This window comes from Toxorhynchites rutilus, chromosome 1 (genome assembly GCF_029784135.1).
Source record: "Toxorhynchites rutilus septentrionalis strain SRP chromosome 1, ASM2978413v1, whole genome shotgun sequence".
Lineage (NCBI taxonomy): Eukaryota > Metazoa > Arthropoda > Insecta > Diptera > Culicidae > Toxorhynchites > Toxorhynchites rutilus.
The window spans coordinates 155,937,478-155,960,580 of record NC_073744.1 but is presented as its reverse complement, the minus strand read 5'-3'; the positions used below and the strand labels follow the sequence as shown (position 1 = coordinate 155,960,580).

The window sequence follows — 23,103 nt, the reverse complement described above, 5'->3', positions numbered from 1 at the left end:
TCTTTCCCCACAGTTATACAAAATCTTTTCAGTTTTTCCCTAAATTTCTAACAAAAAAAAATTAAATGATAAACCACTAAACAAAAAAAAAGTCGTCAATACAAAAGAAGCCATAAAAAGTCGAGTTCTGGATCTGGTTAAAAAAATTATTACTTAGAGAAAGAGAGAAAGCGCGCGAGTAAACACAGATGAAACTAAGCAACGGGCGAACGAAAAAAAAAGTTTGATAAAACAACATCATAATTATTATCATTCGTTGAGTAGTGAGTGAGTGTTATGAGTCCAATTGCAACCAACTATTGCACGGCGAACGTAACAACGCGGGGGCGAAGTAAACAAAAGCGATGCGAGCGAAAAAAGTAATCCCAAACGGAGCAGCAGCAGTTCTTGTTACGAAAAGCGAAGAATCCACCGCCATCGTCGTCGCATCGCCACCGCTTTGGGAGAGAAAGTGGGAGGAGTAGACCCGGCCGGCCAATCAAAGCGGAGCAATTTTCCAGTACTTCTGAAAAATTAAGTAAAACAAAGAAAACACAACAAATAAGTGCGTGTGACTGATAAACCGACAGAACAAGTGACACAAAATCGGGAAGAAAAGAGAAAACAGAAAAGTTCGTGCTTTTGTTTCCCGATCGCCGCCTTCCCCTTTCCCCACACTGCTTTCGATTGAACACTCCTCCTGAAGCTCCTCGGAACGTTTGATCAGAAGAAAACTCAACAAACAAAAAAAAATCCTAGTTTCGGCTAGCTCACAGAGTGTTCAGATGTGCGTTCGTGCGTGTGATTTCGTGGTTTCCATCTCATCTCATCTCCTTTCGGTACATTCGGTTTGAATCGAACTGATGTGGGGGTGTTTTTCACACGCACACCCCAAGTGACCCAAACGAGCAATGCGACGTTCAGAAGTTCAGTGACTTTTCTACGCGCGTCCGCGTAACCAAAACACACAGTGATCAGGATCATCGTCATCAATTCGCAGATTTTTTTCTGTTTGCGAAGCGTGCAAAAGTGAATTCGGGATTCACAGAAAAGGAGAAAGAGCGAAACGATCGATTTTAGTGCGTGCGATCTCCTCGTGTTGTGTGTCGGGAAGAAAAACTCTGATCGTGTGTAAGCGTGGTTTGTTTGATTTTTTTTTTATATTTCCGCAAATCGTTTTCGATCGTGCGTGCGTGTGTACTTGTAATTGTGTCTCTCGGTAGTGTGTGCGTGCGTGCGTGCGTGTGGACGGCAACACGCGGGGTTTCTTCACGATTTCACGAAAGAGAGGGACCCCTGGTGTCGATCCGCAATCCGATCCGCGGTGTGGATGTGCGTGCCGTGGCGGGTGTGCGTAAGTGGTGAGTAAGCGCTCAGGATCAGGGCAACGCCGCCGGCATCCGCACCCGTGGGCGAACCATCACACGAAGCCGTGTGTGTGACGCGTTAAGCCGGAATCGTTCTGGACGGCTTACAAAAAACAATATCCAAACGAACACACTCGAACCTTTATGGAGTGCTGGACGGGTGACGCCCGCTTGGCGAGATTTTGCGATTAAGGTGAGTTTGACAGTCCTATTGTTTTATTTTTTGTTTAGCTGAGGATCGTTTTCTATGATTCCCATGACAGTGTAGTAATTCCAAGGGAAAGACGGGTACTGTTTTCTTGTTTTGCTAACGTAAACATTGAAAAATTGATACTCTAAAAATTTTACTGACCACTGCATGCACTTTTCAATATGTTTTAGATGCCTCAAAAAGCTGGGATTAAATGAAGTTTACATGTAATGTTATTGATATTCGCAGTGCAGAACTTAATGAAAAAAGAAGATATATGAGGGGCTTAGAATTAAAGGGGTGTAAGTGATTTGATCGGTTTCTCTACATCGACTCTCTCTTTTGGTCATAACTTAGCTGCAAATACATTCCCAGCTGTATTTGAAAATGTGGAAGATAGGTCAGAACCTCATCTATCGGATTGCATAGCAAACTTAAATTGGAACGTTTTTGCAGTTGAGTTATTAACCAAATAAAAAGTTGATGAAGAGAAATCGATCAAGTCACTTACACCCCTTGCATTCTGAGTCCCTCATATATGATTTTCATTAGAAAATTGAGATTTTTACGTTCGGTTACAACATTGCGTTAAAAATGAATTTAGCCTAACTATTATCAGGTACGGCAAATCTCGAAGAAGTTAATTTTTAAACTATTTTTTTTTAGATGAAAGGTTTTTTTTTGTTGGCAGCCCATAATTATGAAAGTGGTCTAAGTCATATATTTCTTGTTTCGATATATTTCATGAACTACATTTCCAGGAATTAAAATATTTTTTACATTAGGTAAACTTTTTATTTAGAATTTTATTAGCCTTGATTAATGGACTTTTTTTATGAATATGAAATTTTTTGTCAAATGAAAATGTTGTTTTAAAGTTTGAGTTGACTTAGACCGTTCTCAAGACTAACTGAATGTCTTATAAATGGCTTAAAGTATGAGAGCCAAGTTTTTTTTTTCAAACACTAACCTTAATTAATTAATTCATGAAAAGTTATTAATGATTCTAAAATAGTAATGCATTTTTATCATTTCGAGTTTTTAAGAAATGTTCCTAAGTAACTGGAGGAATGTATGGTAGTAAACACATAATATCTTTATGTTTTTCTGCCGAAACCGGTCTAGTGGGTGGGTGTAAAGGAAGTAGTTCAATATCCCCATATATTTTGGGCCTTCCTGTTTTAGGTGAAAGGTCCAAAACGTGGAATTCAGAAGCAACAGACGATGTTCTATAGAATAATATGATATTTTCGCCGCATTTCTCTATGCACAAGCTTTATATTTTACAAATATCTAAATTAGGACTGTAGTATTTTCGACCAGTAGTGTGAAAGTCTCTGATGTAGTGGCTGTCATATGCTGGGAAACTTAAAATATATTCTCGTATAGTTTTCTTCTCAGATTTCATCTAAAGGGTGTGTCACATCAAATTGCATCACGAAAAAAACGCTGTAGAAATTTAATTTTTAGGAATTATATCTTCAGCTTTCGCTTATAATCAGATAAGAGTGTATAAATCACGTTGGCCATGCTTCACTGTCAATTTTTCGTAAATTTGGAAAAATGTCGTCGAACGAAAAAGAGCGTCGTGAATTAATCCTGCGCACTCATTTCGAGAATCCGAAGTTGTCACATCGGGACATCGGTAAGATGCTGGGAATCGTCCAATCCACGGTCAGCAGAGTACTAAAACGATACTTCGAGAACCTAACCATCGACCGGAAGGTGAAGAACGGCAAAAATGGATGCTCCGTCAGTGAAAAAGATCACAAGCGCGTAGTTAAGCAGTTTAGACGTGATCCGAGAAGTTCGGTCCGAGATGTCGCCAATAAGCTGAATTTGTCAAGTTCATTCGTCCAGCGGACCAAGCAGCGGGAGGGCCTGCGTACATACAAGGTTCAGAAGGCTCCTAACCGCGACGAAAGGCAAAACATGGTAGGGAAGACGCGAGCCCGGAAGCTGTACACCGAAATGCTGACGAAGCCGCATTGCCTGGTAATGGACGATGAAACCTACGTCAAAGCGGACTTTCGTCAGCTACCGGGCCTGTTGTTCTTCTCCGCAGAGGACAAATTCAGCGTTCCGGAGGAGATTCGCAAGCAGAAACTATCCAAGTTTGCCAAAAAGTACATGGTGTGGCAAGCGATCTGCTCTTGCGGAAAGCGGAGCGCCCCCTTCGTGATGACCGGCACGGCACCTTAAGGAGTGCCTACAGAAGCGCTTACTACCACTATTGAAGCAGCACGAGGGCCCGACCATCTTCTGGCCGGATCTCGCTTCGTGCCACTATTCAAAGGACGTGTTGGAGTGGTACGAAGCCAACGGGGTAACCTTCGTGCCAAAGGAAATGAACCCGCCCAACGCGCCGGAGCTTCGCCCAATAGAGAAATGTTGGGCGATTATGAAGCAGGCCCTCCGGAAGAACCCAAAAGTTGTCAAATCGGAGGCGGACTTCAAGAGAAAATGGATTTCTGTTCAAAAAAAACTACAACCTGACGTTGTACAGAACTTTATGGACGGGGTAAAGAGGAAGATGCGAGCATACGGGCTCGGGCTCAAAGTATGAATAAAAATAAAATGCCAAAAGTTGTTTAATAGTTTTTATTTTACTGTCTAAAATTTTTCAAAAGGATCGGTCTACTGGGAGAATTTCTACAGCGTTTTTTTCCGTGATACAATTTAATGTGACACACCCTTTATATTCGTAAAGATCCAGGCATCTTTCCCCGCCGATCAGTTCCAGGTGTTCTAGCATTCAGAGCACGAATTAACCGCCCTACAGAAAAATTAAGATCCTGCAAACCGACATTTCCGACTTATTATTTCTCGACAGAAAATGCTCAGGAAGTCTGAAAATGCTCGTAGCTGCATTTGCTCATAGGCCTTTCAAAAGTTCTGGGCCGTCGTGATTTTATTAATCGTTGTCGAACTGTTGGCCCATAATACAGATTTTGGGTTTCAAAATCTTTAGATTGCCAGAAATTATCAAAATTAGATTTTCTTTCGTTATATTTTTGAATTAGATCACTTTCATAATTAACACTAAATGAATTCCATATAAGCTTGAAATTATACCCACCTTCTAATGATTCATTCTTGACGATATCGTAGAAAAAACATTCAATAAATTTAGTTTGAAATAATGTGATGTAAGATAACTAAGAAAATCAGTTTTTAAAACATTTTGACTTTTATAATAATGGACACATATTGCAGTATAATCTACTTAGTGATGAAAATAAGTTATACTTTCAGTTCAACTTTTTTCCAGCAAACAGTTATTCATTTGTAGTAAAATGAAAACTGTTAAAAGAGTATTATGAACACAACAAACAACAATGCCAATTTTATAACTTATAATTTAATAAATGTTATTTTTTAAAACTATTGTTTGAACTATTGTCTCATCCTTTTCGCGTCATAGGATTAAGTCTTCACATTTGAAGAATAAAAAATCTGTCGCGGCACGATAAATTATCCAACTTTGAGCGGTATTAATGGATTGATTCTTATTTGATTTGCAAAACTTTTGTGCCAATCGTTTTGGACACCTCCTAAAAAATAAAAAATAAAGAAATCCATTATTTTTGTGTGAAACTCAAAATTGTATTTAATATGTTTCGGATTGTCCGATTTGTGTCAGATATGCACCGTTTTGTTGTAAAATTTGTTGACATTCTAAAGATAACTTCATCATGCCTCTTTCATAGAAGTATTGGAACTTATTGGCGAAAAACTCTAGCAATCGACTTTTACAATCTTCTCCTGATCCCCATTTCTTATCACTCAGGAAGTTTTGAAATGCGAGAAAAATATGGCAAACGTTTGTTGTCAGGTCCGGACGATATGGTGGATACAATAAAACATCCCAATCAAGGTCCCATGGTTTCTGGCGAGTCACTTTAGGCATGTGTGGCCTGACGGAACACAACATCGATTCTGTTGACCAATTCTGGACGTTTCTGGTCAATCGCCAGCATCAAACGATCCAATTTATGAAAGCAGAGATCTGAATTTAATTTGCACTAAAATTAAAATAAAAAAAATTAAAAATTATAAAAAATGATTTAAAATAAAAATATATATATATAGGAGGTCCAAGACACGACCACTTTATTGACGTAGAACTACGCTGTTATTTTGTTCAGGTCGCTTTTTAATAACTTCTGATATTATTTTACATACATACACTTATTTCCGCTTAGCGCTCTTCTCAACAGAAGCCCTTTCCATTAATATTTCCGGTCTTGATTAGCTTAGCTGTCATCCTTGGTGGAGATAGTTTTTCTACTTTCATGCGAAACCAAATGACACACAAAATTCCTGAACAATTTTTTTTTGGTAAGCCGATGATAGCCTAGTTCGATGATTCCCCACACAATTGTGTAGTTCAGAACCTTAATGGAATGGCGTCAGTTTGATATAATGATTGCAATAATGCCAGAGACATCAGCGAGTAAGTAATTTGATCACGTCTACAGCTCAATCCGGAACGATGACATGTGATAACGCAAAACAAGGAAGAACAAGCGATGTTCATTGCTTCGTATCTAGAATGATACTGAAAGTTTGCCTCAGTGAGATCCAATATTTATGCTCCAGGCATATAAACCCCTTCGTTCTTCTTCTTCTTTTCTTTGTTCACGGTGACTAAGTTGCTCGTTATTGACGGCATGGGTAGGGAAGCTCACAAATGAGCAGAACAAATGTATGGAAAAATGGAAATGCTTCTAGTTTTCATCAATTTAAACCATTTACACATCAGGAGATCGTAACATATAGCATAAAAAAACAATCTTTGAGGATTTCCGATTCGTTTGGTATATAAATCGCCTAAATCCATTCACGGCAAAAATGGTTGTTAACGTTAACTTTATTTCATAAAAACGTGACCTGTTTTCCCTTAATGAAAAATGTAGTTCTACGTAAAAAAATTGCACGCATTCAGCTCTTACATTACCGGCACCATAAACACCATTCACAATTTCAACGCTCTGGCTTGCATTTTCGCAAAAAACTGTAAAATATACCAAATTTTTGTCTTTGTTGACTTCCATTGTTAACATCCTGTTACTCACAACTGAATGGAACAAAAAAAACTTTACAACCAGCATAAACTTGGAATTGTATAATCCATGTCACACGAGATATTGATCACTAAAGCCAACTACCGAGAAAATAATGGATTGTTCTTTCCCCAACCTAATATTTAGGGTTCAATTAAAATTTACTCTTTCGTCTTTTATTATAAATAGTTCAGAAAACTTGGAAACATTCTATGCAAGGGACAATTGTTGCTATGTCAAAAGTAAATCAGTTTAACTTTAACACGTTAACACCTATGTTAACAGACAAAATTCAGCCTGATGATTTCCCAATCACCCTGCAATCTTCTAATATTGATACCTTCATCTGTTTTTCCACCCCGGTTAGTTTTGAGAAAAAACTAAATGCTGTACAGCGTGCCTCTTAATCCAACAATTGTGTTCGCTGTTTTGGAGTAATTTTTTCATAAACAATCCGTGATCGCTTACTGAAAATTCTGTTTAAATAAGTTTGAAATCCAATAAGATGGTAAGTTCTTCAATAGAAACGATTCATTATGGATCTATTGTATACCATCATGCAGCTTTTCCGGTAATATAAATGATGTGTTAGATCAAAAATCTAAAATTGTCACTTTGTAAGGCAGTAGCAACTATATTGCCACCAAAAACAAACAATATTTATTTTCGCTGCACTTGAAATATTGTTTTAATATTTTTCTTAACCACGTACTTTCTAATTGCTGCATTGTTCCGTTTCATCTTATAGCTATAATAAAGTGAGTTTATAAGGCAGCGGAAAATATTGCCATAAATTTTTTTCAGCTGATTTAATAGTATATTTACGATCAAAGGTAAATATGTGTCCTTCCTCGTGTAAAGATGACGTTTTACTAAAGTTGGAGTCAATTCATCGTCTAGTTTTCACGGCCTTATAAAAGGTTAAGTATTCATTACAGAGAACTGTTCTGATCGTCTTAACAGTTCGGCTGTAAAGTTCATAAGATTGACGTCTAGATGGCGCCTCTTGCAAAAATCTTCTAGACTATCACAAATACTATCCATCTTTCAATGGATACGTGCCAAAATTTAACAGCAATCGGTCGATTGATTCGTGAGTTACAGCACTGAGAGTGAAGCAACTTTTGTTATTGTGAAAAAAATGGAAAAATCACAAATCAATGAAAACGATGGCAAAATTGCATGAATTGGACTTCGAATTGCTTCCGCATCCACCGTATTCTCCAGATCTGGCCCCCAGCGACTATTTTCTGTTCGCAGACCTGAAGAAAATGCTCGCTGGCAAGAAATTTAAGACCGATGATGAAATGATTACCGAAACTGAGGCCTGTTTTGAAAAAAAAACCGAAAGAGTACTATAAAAATAGTATCAAGTTGCAAGATCGCTATAATCGCTGTATCGCCCTCGAAGACAATTATGTTGAAAAATAAAATTGAATTTTGAAAAAAAAATAGTTTTACTGTGTTACCTTATAAACTTTTCAGCCGAACTGTTATGTTGCACACCTCCATAACCATAATCTGCCAAAAGTTATACGATCATCGCTAGATATTCAAAATAAACTCCACCAAAAAATCAGAAGAGCTAAGCGCGATCTTGAAATTTGATTTTTTGTAGCGCTCGCGTTCGCTAAAAATTTATGAATTAAGATAGGAGATACACTGAAGTCGCTTTTAACGCGGATTTTTTTTTCTCGCGGATTTCGGAATTTACGCGGTTTTTTTGCGGATTTTGAAATTTACGCGGCACGTATCAACCGCGTAAAAATTTAATGTGCTAATTGATGTGACTTCGCGAAATAAGTTTGCATTGTATCACTGATTAGTAGCTGAGAAATAAAAGGAGAAACAGAAATCGTAGCATGCAAAAAAATTCAGTTACGGCAGTATTCTAGTCTAGAAATTTGAAAAAAAATCAAACATTTTTTCCTTCATATTTCTGTAGTTTAGGCATTCAAGAATGTACCCTAGGAAGGACTTATCGAAAATTTTATTATTTACTGAGTTAGAGCCATTTTAGTGAGGCGGTATCTAAACTGGTACGGCATTAGTTTTTTCAAGCTGGCGTACACGATATCTCTAGTTCTACTGAACCGATTCATGTCGAATTTATATGGATACAATCTGCAGGCCTCTCTCTATCGCATGAACCTCTAAAAATAATATTTTTCAAATTTTACTATTTTAAAAAAATCGGCCGCCATTTTGTCAAAAAACATGCTTTTGACTTGTCCGACGTTTATGCGATAACGGCATCTTTACTGATTCAGAATCTGTTCGATTTTTTTGTTTCAGATAACCAGATGATCTGGAATCGTGTACGCCATGGCACAACTTTTTTTTAACCCTCTCATTTCAGCAGCTCTTAACTATTCTAGTCATGTATATTTTTTCTCCGTTAAATTTTTGGTTTATTGTTAAAAGATAGGTGAACAAATAATAATACAATGGATAGTGAAAATATTCTTTGTTTTATTTTTACGGAGCTTGAAAAAACGTCCGAAATTCGCGTCTCTACACTCTACACCTTTATCAACTGTTAGAATATGGGTTGTATGTTAAACAAATAATTCGCTGTTTGTCAGATTTTTACACTGATTTTGAAATTTCCTCGGTTTATTTTTACGCGGATTTTGGAATCTATGTGTTTTTTTCTTTTACGCGTTTTTTTGTTTTCATGGCACGTACTCCAGTGCAACAAAAACATCAATGAAACATCGGCCATTATTGTTTACAACGTTTCCCCATTTTTCGGGTAATTTCATAATTCAGTTCGTGTAAAACTTTCATAGTTTATCAGATTTTTTTTAAGTGATTCTCGATAACTCTGACAAGGGTTTCCATCGTGAGAGTTCCACAGAGATCGAGACGGATGGTAGACATTGAGTTTTTGGGGTCATCGAACCAGGATATTCTTCCAATGATTCCAAATTGTAACATGTAGGTCTTGCTCGACTAGTTGCAAACCGTCATAATTTTTTTCATTGAATTGATGAACAAATCGAGGTCTATCTTTGATGTCAAAACTTCCAACACGCTCCTGTATCCTGCGCTTACTTTCACAAGCTTCACACATTTTTTCTGCATGATTCTACTGCGCATTTGCATTTCTGTTGTAAAGCGTATTGCTTCAGAAATTACAGTCACATTGAAATCAATATAACTTTTAACACGATAGGTGAATTACTAAAAATTGTTTATAAAAATGTCATCTTTCGAGCGCAAGTTACCTTGACATATTTGTATCATCAACATCATCTTAGTGTTAAAAAACGTCGAATACACTTTTTGAAATAATTTAATATTGGAAATAGCCAATTCAATAACTTAATCAATCAGTTCATTTTTCTTCTGTACCGTTTGATGTCCTTCCAGTAGATTATAGCACTTACATATATATTAATGTTGAATTAAAATTCACCCTTTCATCTTTAATCTATAGAGCAATTCTACGACAAATCGGCCAAAAAACAGCAAATTTCGACCCGACAATTACTCTAAACACCTTAAACCATGAAACTCAAACGACGTGGAAATCGTTGTAACACTAGGCGATCTAATGATGCTTCAAATAAATCGAATCAGAAACGAGCATGGTCACCAAAGAGAACATTCCCATTTATAAACAGGTCTTTGCAATAACAAAACAATTTAACAAATGTGTATTGCAACAAGAAAATTTTATAAAATTCATTGGTGGTTCGAAGAACAACATATAGAACCAGCAACTGAGGATTTTGCAAATAAAAATAAAAATTGAATAAAAACAGAGAAAGAAACGCAAACGGTTGGATACATAGAGCGAGAGAGCATAAAAACGACGATCTCTTCCGCATTCGGAAACGGTGGGTCACTTTGTTTCCATTGTGTTTCAATTCATTTTATCAGCCAATAAAATTTGTAACACCTTTTTTATCATATGTTAGTTGAGTGAGGGCCGTCAAAGTTTGATTTTTCTGTTTTCCACTTTCAAACCCATTAAGTCAACTCCAAGCTTGACCCCCCGCGTTGAGCTTTTTGTCCACATCAATAGAGATAACAAGCAAAATGAAAGCGAAACTGAACGAATGTAAGAAAACAAAAACTTGTTGAATTTGAAGCTATTTTCACATTTGTGCCGCGCGTGGTCCTCTCACCCGAAACCCCCGGATGCAACAGGTGATAGTTTCATATCATTAGGAGAGCAAATTTTGCTATTTTGTCGTTGTTCCCAAATCTCAACTCACCGGAGCGTAGCATCGTCTCTCTGCACAGTGTCAAAATAATTGTTTTATAAAACAGAAGACGAGTAAGTTATTGGATGAAGAAGCACTAGATACGAACTATATTATCAATTTTTGGACACATTTCCACATGTGTTGTTTTAAATTATAAAAAAGTTCTTTGCTGCTATAAAGTAAATATTTTCATGTCATCTCGTGAACTAGAATACCCATTAGCTGCTATTGGATTAATACTTAAAGATACGAAACTATGAAAATGATCTGTTCCGGAAATTGTTTAAACGCGATTAAAAAGTTTTTCATGTTTCTCTGCCTTTTCTGAATATTAGTTTTTTGGATATGCAACATAAATTCTATATGGTGATAATTCTGTTTGTACTATGGCAAGTCTTGTAATATTTTTCATCCGTTTGAGAACACCACTAATAGTTAAGTTAGCAATAATAAGTATCGTAATACATATGATATACATAACATACTGAAATAAGGAATTTTATCTCAAAAAATTCCAATTGTCAATCAAATAAACCAGTAACACAACAAGTACTATTTGATTCCATTGTAAATTCAAACCAGAAAATATCTTTGGTTTAAATTTGGGCATAAAGAAGTTGTTGTTAAAAATATTATTATTCCTTAAATACACCCATTCAATTTCATGCAAATTCACGCAGACGGAAGATAGTGCTACTCTGTCTTCACGCTCAGTAATGAGAATATCTCTTCACCTTCGTACAGTCTCGTTGCATTTCACTTTCATTCCTTTCATTCTTCACAGTTAAGTGAAATTGTCAAATCGTCAAATGAAATTGAAAGGTTCTTATAGCGAATTATAGTGTCTTTTTTGTATTCACTGAAACTAATTGTTCGGACCCGTCTTAGAATGTGGTCATCGGGTCGGGGCTCACCTGACCTTTTTCCCTTTTTTCTGGTAAACACGATCCAAAAGAGGCAAGCAGCAGGATAATCCTCGCTGGTTCTTTATCCGATTCCACCCGTCGGATATGAAGGAATAAACGGGGGTTATCACCACCACTTCCAGTAGCGGACCACAAGGAGGAACAGCAGCGGAGCTTGTTGTAAGACTAATACGTCCTCATATGTCTCTTTTAATATCACTTTTTTGAATGATGGTTCGAAAAAATCTAATTTGAAGAAATGAAATCGAATGAAACTGAGAGTAGTGATCGTCCTTTCACATGTGAAACTGAAAGTGACATATATCCCATTCTAATGATATTGAATAGTGCAGTTTCAATCGTCAAGTTAAAGCGTCTGCTGTCAAATTCAAAGGAAACGACAGCAGAACGAAAACGAAATTGAAGATTCGATATTGCAGTATGCGTAGTGAATACTTGGGTCATGCGGATAGAATTAAATTGGTTGTCAAAAAGAATCCAATCGAAATGTCAAAAGAGATCCAATAATCAAGAGGGGAAAAAAGTGTTACTTTTCTTATAATAATCCACTACATAGAGAAAATGTTGTTATGAGTGGCAAAAATAATCGAATCAAATGAAATGAATGAACTACATTTTTTCATCAGTTAATGCTAGCCATGAAAACACAACTGACATTTTGGCAGATTCTGATATTTCAGTATTATCGACTTCTAAACTTCTCTAAATTTAATTGTAATTCAATTTTACTTCTATTTGACGAGAAGTAAAATTGAATTAGGTTTTTATTATTCTGAACACTAGAATTATATTATTTGAACTTTTTTCTTTAATTAAAACAACTAAAAAATACAAATTACCATAATTACAACATTTATTTCAATTCTAGTTCGGTCACAAAAGATAAATAAACAAAAACCGAGTAACGAAAAAATTTGCTCCTTTTATAGGGGAAACGTTTGACAGCATGGGAAAAACAGACAGCATGGGGAAAATGTGCAAGAATTTTTTTTTCAAGTAAAATGCACTTGAAAAATAGATTCGATTGAGTCCGCATGATCCTGGTGAATACGCACAATCGAAATTGAAATTGGCTGAAGAAAAAGGAAGAAGTAATGAAGTCATTTTATCTTTTAATTTCGAAACTGTCAATCCCTGATTGCAACACAGAAAACTATATTATGTTGCTACAGGATTTTTGGTAACTATTTCAACAAACTGGTCTATTATTTAATTACACACTCTGATTTATAATATACCATAAATATACCAGCATAATTTACCAGTTGATTAATAATTATATGTTCAGACCTCCGACAAGGTTCTGTGAAAATAACCAATACTATGGATCTCCGCTCTACCAACACATGCCATGCGATGGATCTCACAGTTTCTAATGCTTTAGAATCTGTTCAGTGGTGTCATGAGAAGTTTATTCGGAATAACCTACAGCTCAGTATTACTCTCATATTCATAAACTTTTCAATCGCCGAAAGTATCATTATCTTTGATGGTCGATTTCAGAGGTGTTGCCCGGTGGAAAAAATTGAGGCTTGTTACCGGTTGAAATAAGGTGTATTAGGTAGATCTCGATCGATCGACGACCTCCTGGACAGACCCACAGAGTAATTCTCGGAAAACCGGTGATCTCAGATACTTTGAGTATGAGTATTCATTACGCCAGGTATTTGTGGACGCCGTCTCGACGTCTAAACATACCATTGGGAAAGAATTCAAGATGATCTGTTTCCGTTTGATGATGTTCAAAATCCAGGAAAAATGTTATGTGACATGATGGTTGTTATTTTGGTTTGACTAAACGTCACTTTGTTGTTTGTCATGACTTTGGCTAGCCTCCAGCAAAAAAGGAAGTAAAGTTTAAAGGAGCCGAATTCTTAAATATAATTTTAAAACTATATATATAAACAATTTTCTTACATCTATGGTTAGTAAGGTGGAAAACCGATTACTCGCGGTGTACTCGAGTTTAGGAGGGTGACATATTTTTAGGAGAAGGATGGGATATAAGGAAATTGTAACAATGTTGATGAACACTCAATTTATAATAGTTTTGATGTAGTTGATGGTTGTAATTTCTCTATCAGAAGACAATATTATGTCATCAAAAACATCTACGAGCTACTTAGTGAATCTATACTAGGTATCGTAGTCAACGGATAATTCGATACGTATGTTCAAACCTCGAGAGATACTTTTGAGTATTGCCAACAATGATAAGTCCGTTGCTGATCCATCACTGTTCGTGGTTTTTTTTTAGCTATAAGCAGTCATAACGATGTTTGGTCCGAGAGCAGCGTTCACCTTAGCACCTACAGCTGGTGATTTTTTGATGAATGCTCGATAGAAATTGGCCTTTTTCACTAATATCCAAGGTGATGAAAGCTCCATCTTCTACGAAACGATCACGATCCGAAATTTTCGGACGTTGGCATTCAGTACTAGCTTAAGGTGCATATTCGTAAAGCTGACGATGTCACTATTATTCTCGTTGAAGAAATCAACGAATTGAAGTGATTTGTCTTAAACAGAATAAGCGTTTCAAAACAAAATCTTGAAATTCATATTTCGATTCAGACTGAAAAAGGAGTGACTATCAAACGGAAGATGAAGCATAGTCCATCTTAAATCTGGACGCATTAAAACGGGTCTATCTCGGAGTTATGTGAACGAAATAAAAATGTTATGTACTCAAAATGTAGGTCTTTTATTGCACTTTAAAGGAAAAATAACAAAAAAATTATTCCGATGTGGTTTTGATGAAATCTCGAACTTTTCGGCGAATACCACTCATCATAGTTTGGACACCCTGTTCGCTGACCTCAGCGGCCATTTTGTTCCACCATCTCGTCATCTCTGTTGCATCCCGAGTCGTCCTACCATTCTCCTTCATCTTCTGCTTGACAATTGCCCAATATTTTTTGATAGGGTGGAATTGAGGGCAGTTGGGTGGGTTGATGTCCTTTTCGACAAAATCCACCCCGTTGTCTCGATACCACTGTAGTACATCTTTGCTGTAGTGGCAGTTTGCCAAATCTGGCCGAAACATTACTGGTCCTTTGTGAGATCTAATGTACGGAAGAATACGTTTTCTCATGCACTCCTCCTTGTACATTTTGGAGTCCATGGTCTTGTTTGTCACAAAAGCCGGGGTTTTTCGTCCGCAGCTGCAAATACCTTGCCAGATCAAACACTTTCTTGCAAATTATCGGCAAAAACGAATTTGGACTTGCCAGGGACATCGCCCCGACCAGTGGCTTTATAAAATTTTTGGCCTGGAAGCTGCCCAAAATCCATCTTCACGTACGTTTCGTCATCCATGGCGATGTCATAGTCCGACTGCCCTGGGTTCGCCTTGATCGTTCTCAACACCTTCAAATGCAGTTTCCGATCCTTAGTTCCACTATGACGCCTGGTATGAACCTGCCGATCGATAGTATGCATCTCACGGAAACGTTTGAGAACGCTGCACACGGTCGATTTGGCCATTTTCAACGATTTCGCGATTTTTGAACCTGACCACGTCGGGGTTTTGACGTGGGTGTCCAAAATTAATTTTCGTTTCGCGGCTTCCATCACGTGTAACTTTTCTGACACAAAATGAATCGTAATGAAGGTTTCAGTACTGATAGAGGAAACATTCCAAAACAAAGTGCTGTCAAAACATTCTAGATCCGATCACTAGGAGCGCTGTGGTATAATATACAGTGCGTTCAGATTTAAGATGAACTATGCTTTAGAAGGCAGAGGTAGAAGTTTGTGACTCTCCATGGCAAGGTTAGAAAGAGCCATGTAGCACAGACAGGGCAGTAGGTGTCACTTGTCTTTCTTGTGTGTTATTAATCTCGCCTGCCAGAGTTAGGGTGGGTTTAGACTAGTGATATATTCATGTGAAGAAATATGATGAGATTTATAGAAATCGTATCAACCGTTTACACTAGCGTGAACTTCTATAATGAATATATTCATATTTTCGGTGAATTTATTCACCTGAAGTAGAACTGCATCCAACTTTAGTGATTTATCACCAGTGAGAAATTCACAAGCGTTTAAATATGCTGAATTTATTCAAGTTATATATACCTCGAATAAGTGTATCATATTTATTCTCACCCGTTTACACCTATTTTCACGTGAATAAATCCATCTATAGCTATAGATCTCCCCAATGTAAACCTGCCATTACGTGTAGCTCTCCACATTCTTTTGGAGAATTTGATGACGCTCTCGTGATACAGAAACCGTTGTTGATACATACAGAGATTCAATACTAAAGGGTGTGTCACATCAAATTGCATCACGGAAAAAACGCTGTAGAAATTTAATTTTTAGGAACTATATCTTCAGCTTTCGCTTATAATCAGATAATAGTGTATAGATCACGTTGGCCATGCTTCACTGTCAATTTTTCGTAAATTTGGAAAAATGTCGTCGAACGAAAAAGAGCGTCGTGAATTAATCCTGCGCACTCATTTCGAGAATCCGGAGTTGTCACATCGGGACATCGGTAAGATATGGGGAATCGTCCAATCCACGGTCAGCAGAGTACTAAAACGATACTTCGAGAACCTAACCATCGACCGGAAGGTGAAGAACGGCAAAAATGGATGCTCCGTCAGTGAAAAAGATCACAAGCGCGTAGTTAAGCAGTTTAGACGTGATCCGAGAAGTTCGGTCCGGGATGTCGCCAATAAGCTGAATTTGTCAAATTCGTCCAGCGGACCAAGCCGCGGGAGGGCCTGCGTACATACAAGGTTCAGAAGGCTCCTAACCGCGACGAAAGGCAAAACATGGTGGGGAAGACGCGAGCCCGGAAGCTGTACACCGAAATGCTGACGAAGCCGCATTGCCTGGTAATGGACGACGAAACCTACGTCAAAGCGGACTTTCGTCAGCTGCCGGGCCTGTTGTTCTTCTCCGCAGAGGACAAATTCAGCGTTCCGGAGGAGATTCGCAAGCAGAAACTATCCAAGTTTGCCAAAAAGTACATGATGTGGCATACGATCTGCTCTTGCGGAAAGCGGAGCGCCCCCTTCGTGATGACCGGCACGGTAAACGGGCAGGTTTACCTTAAGGAGTGCCTACAGAAGCGCTTACTACCACTATTGAAGCAGCACGAGGGCCCGACCATCTTCTGGCCGGATCTCGCTTCGTGCCACTATTCAAAGGACGTGTTGGAGTGGTACGAAGCCAACGGGGTCACCTTCGTGCCAAAGGAAATGAACCCGCCCAACGCGCCGGAGCTTCGCCCAATAGAGAAATATTGGGCGATTATGAAGCAGGCCCTCCGGAAGAACCCAAAAGTTGTCAAATCGGAGGCGGACTTCAAGAGAAAATGGATTTCTGTTCAAAAAAACTACAACCTGACGTTGTACAGAACCTTATGGACCTGGTAAAGAGGAAGATGCGAGCATACGGGCTTGGGCTCGAAGTATGAATAAAAAGAAAATGCCAAAAGTTGTTTAATAGTTTTTATTTTACTGTCTAAAATTTTCAAAAGGATCGGTCTACTGGGCGAATTTCTACAGCGTTTTTTTCCGTGATGCAATTTGATGTGACACACCCTTTAGAAATACGAAAAAAGCATCAATAATCTTTGGGAAGTCATGGTTTTTTTTACTTGAAATGAAGATCAAAAAAAAACTGAAGTGAAAAACTATAAGCGTGATGTTTAGTTAAGTTCCTCGACAAGTGATGGTAGAGCTTTCCAACTTCCTTCACTATCAAAAACGGTACAAGAGATAAGTTATAAACATTCACTGAAAACACCGAAAATACCAACGATAGTTAACATGTATTTTTAGGTTTCCCCACGTAGCCTTAGGAATTTGCCAAGCTGAAGCCTTAATCGCCCAAGAAAGCGGAAATACGCTGCAATCATTCCTCAATTGGTTTCCCCTACGTTCTTTCGAGATGAAAATCGAAAGAAAAAATGAAAACAAAATCCACGCAGCATTTTGCAGCGGCCCCCATCCAATGTATAAAAGGGGCCCAAATGAAAGTGTTTCTTGTAGCGGATCACTAGCGGCCAGAGTGGTGAACAGAAATAAGTGCATTTAATGGGTTTTAGATTAGATTAGATTAGACGACGGGCGGCACACCGCGGTCCCATCGCTGCAGCAGCAGCAGCTGAGCGCCCAATAAGTATTCGATCGTGGCGGTCAGTATTAGGCAGAAGAGGCCATTCTTCGCAGACGTAGCTGAGGCATTTCCTCCCACCATTCCTGTGCCTCCTCCACTGTTGGTTTTCGAACCAGGTGGGGGCTGTTTAGCTATTGAACATTGCCACGGATCGTTCGACGCGTTCTGCATTGCATAAAGGACGATCATCGGCCGTGTTATGCTGCGCCAATAGTGGGAGGAAACATTCCTGAAGCGAAACGTTGCGATATGTCGAAGCTGGAACTGTAGCTACATTTTATGGAGCGATTAATTCGAAAGTCGATCGCTGTTTCTATGGTACTTCAATGTTTGATTAAATTACGCCTCAAAATAAAAGCTACGAGAAAAAAAAGTGTGCTTAGCACAACGATTTTAGAATGAACCCACCCAAAAAAAAGGTTTGACCCAGTTTTGGATTTCACACATCAAAACAGCTTCGTGATGAATATCACCAATCTATTTATACGAATGTGTGTAAACGCGCTTTTCGCGCTTCGACCGTTTTCGCATTTTTGAACCCACTAACCAACATTAGCCCATCCCATTCTCCTCCTCCATGGGCCCAAGATGCACCGCCAAATTCCACCCCCAGGGAGAGAAGTATGATAGGCCCGACGTGATGTGCGAATTTTATTTTTACCCCGAAGTAATAATTTTTCGCACCGTGATCGCGTCGCGCGCTGTTTACGCGAAAATTTTTGCGCATTACACACACACACACACGTATGGATTACATAAACGCACTCGAGGCGATCTTCGAGCGCACCCCGTATTCCAAGTGGGGCAAATGGCGAACGCACCCGGAACGATGCACCTAGAAGGGTTGAGGTTTTATTACACAACAGTGATTGAGAAATAGACATTTGTATTAGAAGGTCGTGAATCTCCGGGAAGGTTGCTCGAGATAATTCGAAAGTAAATGTTCACTATTCAAATTCTACTCCCGTTGATTCTCAATACGATATACACTTCAATTACACTTCAATTGGATTCTTTCAGTTTCATTGCACTTTTTACATCGAACAAATAGCTATTGAAATGCGTGCTCTGGCCCATTTGAAGGAATGGCATTCAACGCTTAGGTTTAGATTCGCAATTCGAATATGTCGGCATAAGGTGACCTCGAAATTTTGTCTTATTCTGAGATAAGGAGAAAATTCACATGATCCCAAATCAGGTGAACTCGGCGGATGATTTAGGACACAGATGCGAATTTGATCCGAAAATTCACGCCAATCGATTTCGAACGCTTGTCTGATATGAACAATAATCGTCGCACACATTTTTCAGCAGTTGCAATGTTCGATGCTCTGATACCATTATTACCAAATTTAATGATTGTGAAGATTTTTTCCTCTAACAAAAAACGTTTTTTCAAAAACAACTACGTTTGTTATTTGAAAATCAAATTAAAATATAGTTTGATGGATAGCAACCCTGATCTTTATTTTCAATTAATAATTCGTCAATACAGCCTAAGCCCTTGTAATATGAATTTTGAGTCCAGGAACTTAATTAACACACTATGTATGTGACATTCAGGATATAATATACTAATAATGGAGTATAATCAGCGTTCGGCGAAAACTCAGAAGCATATTTAATTTTGTTTTGCATCAATTCCATTCTTGGTAAAAAAATGCATTTTTTGTAAGAAAGATAGTAGAAGTTGTTTACTTCACGTAATATTTCAGCCCAAAAGTCCATAAAAGGATCACCTAGTCCCTAGTCCCTAGTAGGTTTAATTCAATAAAGATAAATTTGATGAAAAAAGTCATAGGAGGTGTCCGAGACACGACCGCATAGTTGACGTAGGATTCCGTTAGGTTATCTGTTGATTTTGGATATGTTTGAAGAATTACATCGATAAACTCTTTAACAATGATTTGATGGCCCGGAAAAGGGCCGTTTTGTTTGTTTTTTGGATATTGTTTATTCACTCCACCAGTGTTTACCGAGTGGTGATGACAGAAGTATGGTAAACAGTCGTTGGGTGGTGCGTATCAGATAGAAGATGCCGAAGTGGAATAAGATAACACCTAATACTAAATGTAGAGCATATGGGAAATCACGTTTTCAAATATTTCTGCAGTTTTCCAATCTTATCTCGCCGCATGCATTTCCCTTGGGTGAAAATGAACACAACAACACAGACAGCTTAAACCTAACGACCCGTTCTCGAGCGGGAACACACCTCGGTTATTGTTTATGAAAATTGAAATAAATCGTTTCATATATCAAGTCATTTTTAACACAACTGCTATCATATACAATTTTACAATTACACTTGTGCTAAATTTTTCACCATACACGATCGGTCATTGGTATGAAATTTCACGAAGCAATCAACATTGAAGTTCCAAATTTAAAGTCCCCGACTTGCATATATTTGCAATTAGCATTTTCCCAAGGCACCTTGGTTTTGATGTCTTTGTTAGGGAACGCATTTCGGATGGAACAAAAGCTCCCCCTGCTATCATGTATTTGCAATGCAAATTTTCCCCAGGCAGCTTGGTTGTGATGTCTCTATTAGGGAACGCATTTCGGTAGGAACAAAAATTCTCCCTACTTTCATGTATTGGCTATGCCGATTTCCCCCAGCCAGCTTGGTTTTGATGTCTCTGTTAAGGTGGAAACAGAATGCCGCGTTGTGCGTTGCTTCTCATCAGCTGCCATTGCTTGCGTTTTGTACTAAAACATTCGCAGTCTGTTGATTTGCAGTCACAATCTAGCATTCGCGTCACCACTTTTCATGTAAACAAAAAATAAATAAAATTCGTATGAAAATCTTGTTCTTGTTGTGTCCACGGATCAGTTGAATGTTTTTAAAAACAACACATTGACATATCCGCGCTGGCGGCAATGAGCTTCTTTTACTAGTTTAGGGGAGCGTGAAAGAATAGCTGATTTTCAGTCGGAATGAACACGTTTTCAAAATTAAAATTATGAATGAAAATTAGCTTTTCCATAGCAAACTAGTATTCTAAATGAAATGAAATGAAATGAAAAACATTTTTGTTTGCAGGTGATGAAAAAGTCCTATACGAAAATTGTTTATGAAGATTGAATTTTCATTCAAATTTTAGAATTTAAAAACCGGCTTCGTGTCTTCTAATATGATAGAGATTACACTAACGAGTTTGGGACCCAAATTATAATTTGAAGTTAATTTGATTAATTTGAAGTTACCACCAGACGTCGACACCATGCCACTGTCATCGCGAATTCGGCACAAGCAGTTTAGAACAAATGTTAGCGTTTGGTACAACGATGCTAATGACGCAACGCATTATTGTGTTCGACTAAATGGAAACACACATATTTAAAATGAAATGTCAAAGCACAATTGTCGCAACGCGCGGCATTCTGGCCCCACCTTTAGGGAACCGCCGCATGTGTTTTTCATCACATGCGGCGGTTCAGTCATTTCATCAATCCATTATGAAATGACTGAGCAATAAGCGTTTGAAATTGGACAATTTTCACGATGTGCACGATTTTCGATTTTCATTTTGTACCCCAATATGTTCCCGAAAGACGTAATCTTACGTCAAAAACTCATGTTTTTGGCAAGGAATTTGCCGCTGCTGACAAAAATCGAGATTTTTGCCACACATCAGATTATGATAATATGAGAAGCTTCAAAGTGATGAGATCACTTTGGGAAATGAAGATATTGTGGAATAAAATGGCCGGTCAGGTTACCAACTGAGTGTGTAGAAACTGATACAAGATTTCGATTTTTTTTTTTTTTTGAGCATTTTTTTAATCTTGGTGTGTAGATAAAATAGACAATAATATCGGGAAAATATAAAAAAATGATTTTATCAAAACTTTTGAATACTAACAAAACATTTTGCCAACTAAGTCATTTGATTCCTGAAACGTTCCTCTAGGACCTTCCAATTCAAAGCTATTTTTTTGTTTGGCTGAGAAAAATCCTTTTTAATTTTGATGATGAACTATTCAATTAATAATAACGATTCACATTTTTAGTTTTCATGAGATTGTATAAACCTTAAAATTTCGATTTCAACTTCAAAAATTACCTAAAAATTTCGATTTCATACTCTGTTTCTCTAATTTTGATAAAAACATTAATCGACTAGATGGACTAGTAATTTAGTGATGCAGAAGTACTTCATTAACCGTTTGAGTGCGGAGCAAATATTGTGAGCATATGTCAAAAATACGGATGAGCTTGGGTATATTTAAAATATTGCTAATAAACTGATTTGATCACAAAAGTTGTGCTATAGAAAAAAAAACACACATTAAAAGTCGGATTTATCAAATTATATCTGATAGTATCAAAACTAGCAGCAGCTACTGAGGGATGCGATCTACTGCAACCAGTGGCTTCTACGACCAATGAACTGGCAGAAGAAATCTCCCTAATTTTTTAAAAGGACTAATATGCGTTGAGAATCATCAACGTCCTCTTCCTTAAATAACTCAGCGCTAATGCCGATTTCTTGATATGTTGGACGATCAGGAGTGTGGGAAGGAACCTTGTTTAGCAAACTATGTGGCAAAACTAGCGCAAAATTCAATACCGTGGTTATCGAAGAGAAAGTCGATGGAGAGAATCAATCAAAGCAGATAGATGCTTCTCAAAGAAAAGTTAGATAGTTATAGTATTCCATACCATAGAAAATAATTTCCTTAAATTAGTTAAATAATGAATATAGAATAAGTATAACAATTGAAAAAGGTATTTGATTTTTCCAAAATCGATTCAGCAAAGATTGTCTGGTACCGATTTAATCAATCAGTGAATCTATCCCTAAGCCATTTAGAAAATCGTTTCGTCAGGATTGTTTTTTTTTTTCTTCTAAAGACCTCCTAATCCTAATCACGTTGCATCGAGCAAGAGGTGTAAATTATTCCGCTCTGTAGTTTCAATTTTTAGTTTTGGTTTAGACAGCGATCAGCCACTATTATTTGTTAAATCTGAGAGTTAATTTGGGAATATTTCTGATTGCTCATGACGCTCATTGGAAACATTCTGAGCCATGAAATGTGCGTTTGTTTTTTAAAGGAAAAAGAGACTGTGCTCTGAAATGTATTTTCTATTTCTCTCTGCTGATTTGAGAGTCGTTTTCGCAGATGAGACGATGCATTGCGTATAAAGTATAAATAAGTTTGATTTGTGGTTTCATTTTCTAACTGCTAATACGATTCGATAGTCAACCATCT

General features: G+C 37.6%; 1 protein-coding gene across 18 annotated transcripts in view; it reads left to right on the top strand.

Moving 5' to 3' along the window:
• LOC129770692 (protein tramtrack, beta isoform) overlaps window positions 1–23,103 on the top strand; it is a 618,642-nt gene that overhangs the window by 108,866 nt on the left and 486,673 nt on the right. For 12 of the 18 annotated variants that reach the window (XM_055773826.1, XM_055773745.1, XM_055773704.1 and 9 more), the window contains exon 2: window positions 14–1,539. The exons of the other annotated variants lie outside the window; for them this stretch is intronic. The gene's annotated coding sequence lies outside the window, so the exon portion shown is untranslated. The remainder of the gene's footprint in view (window positions 1–13; window positions 1,540–23,103) is intronic. 18 annotated transcript variants of the gene reach the window in all.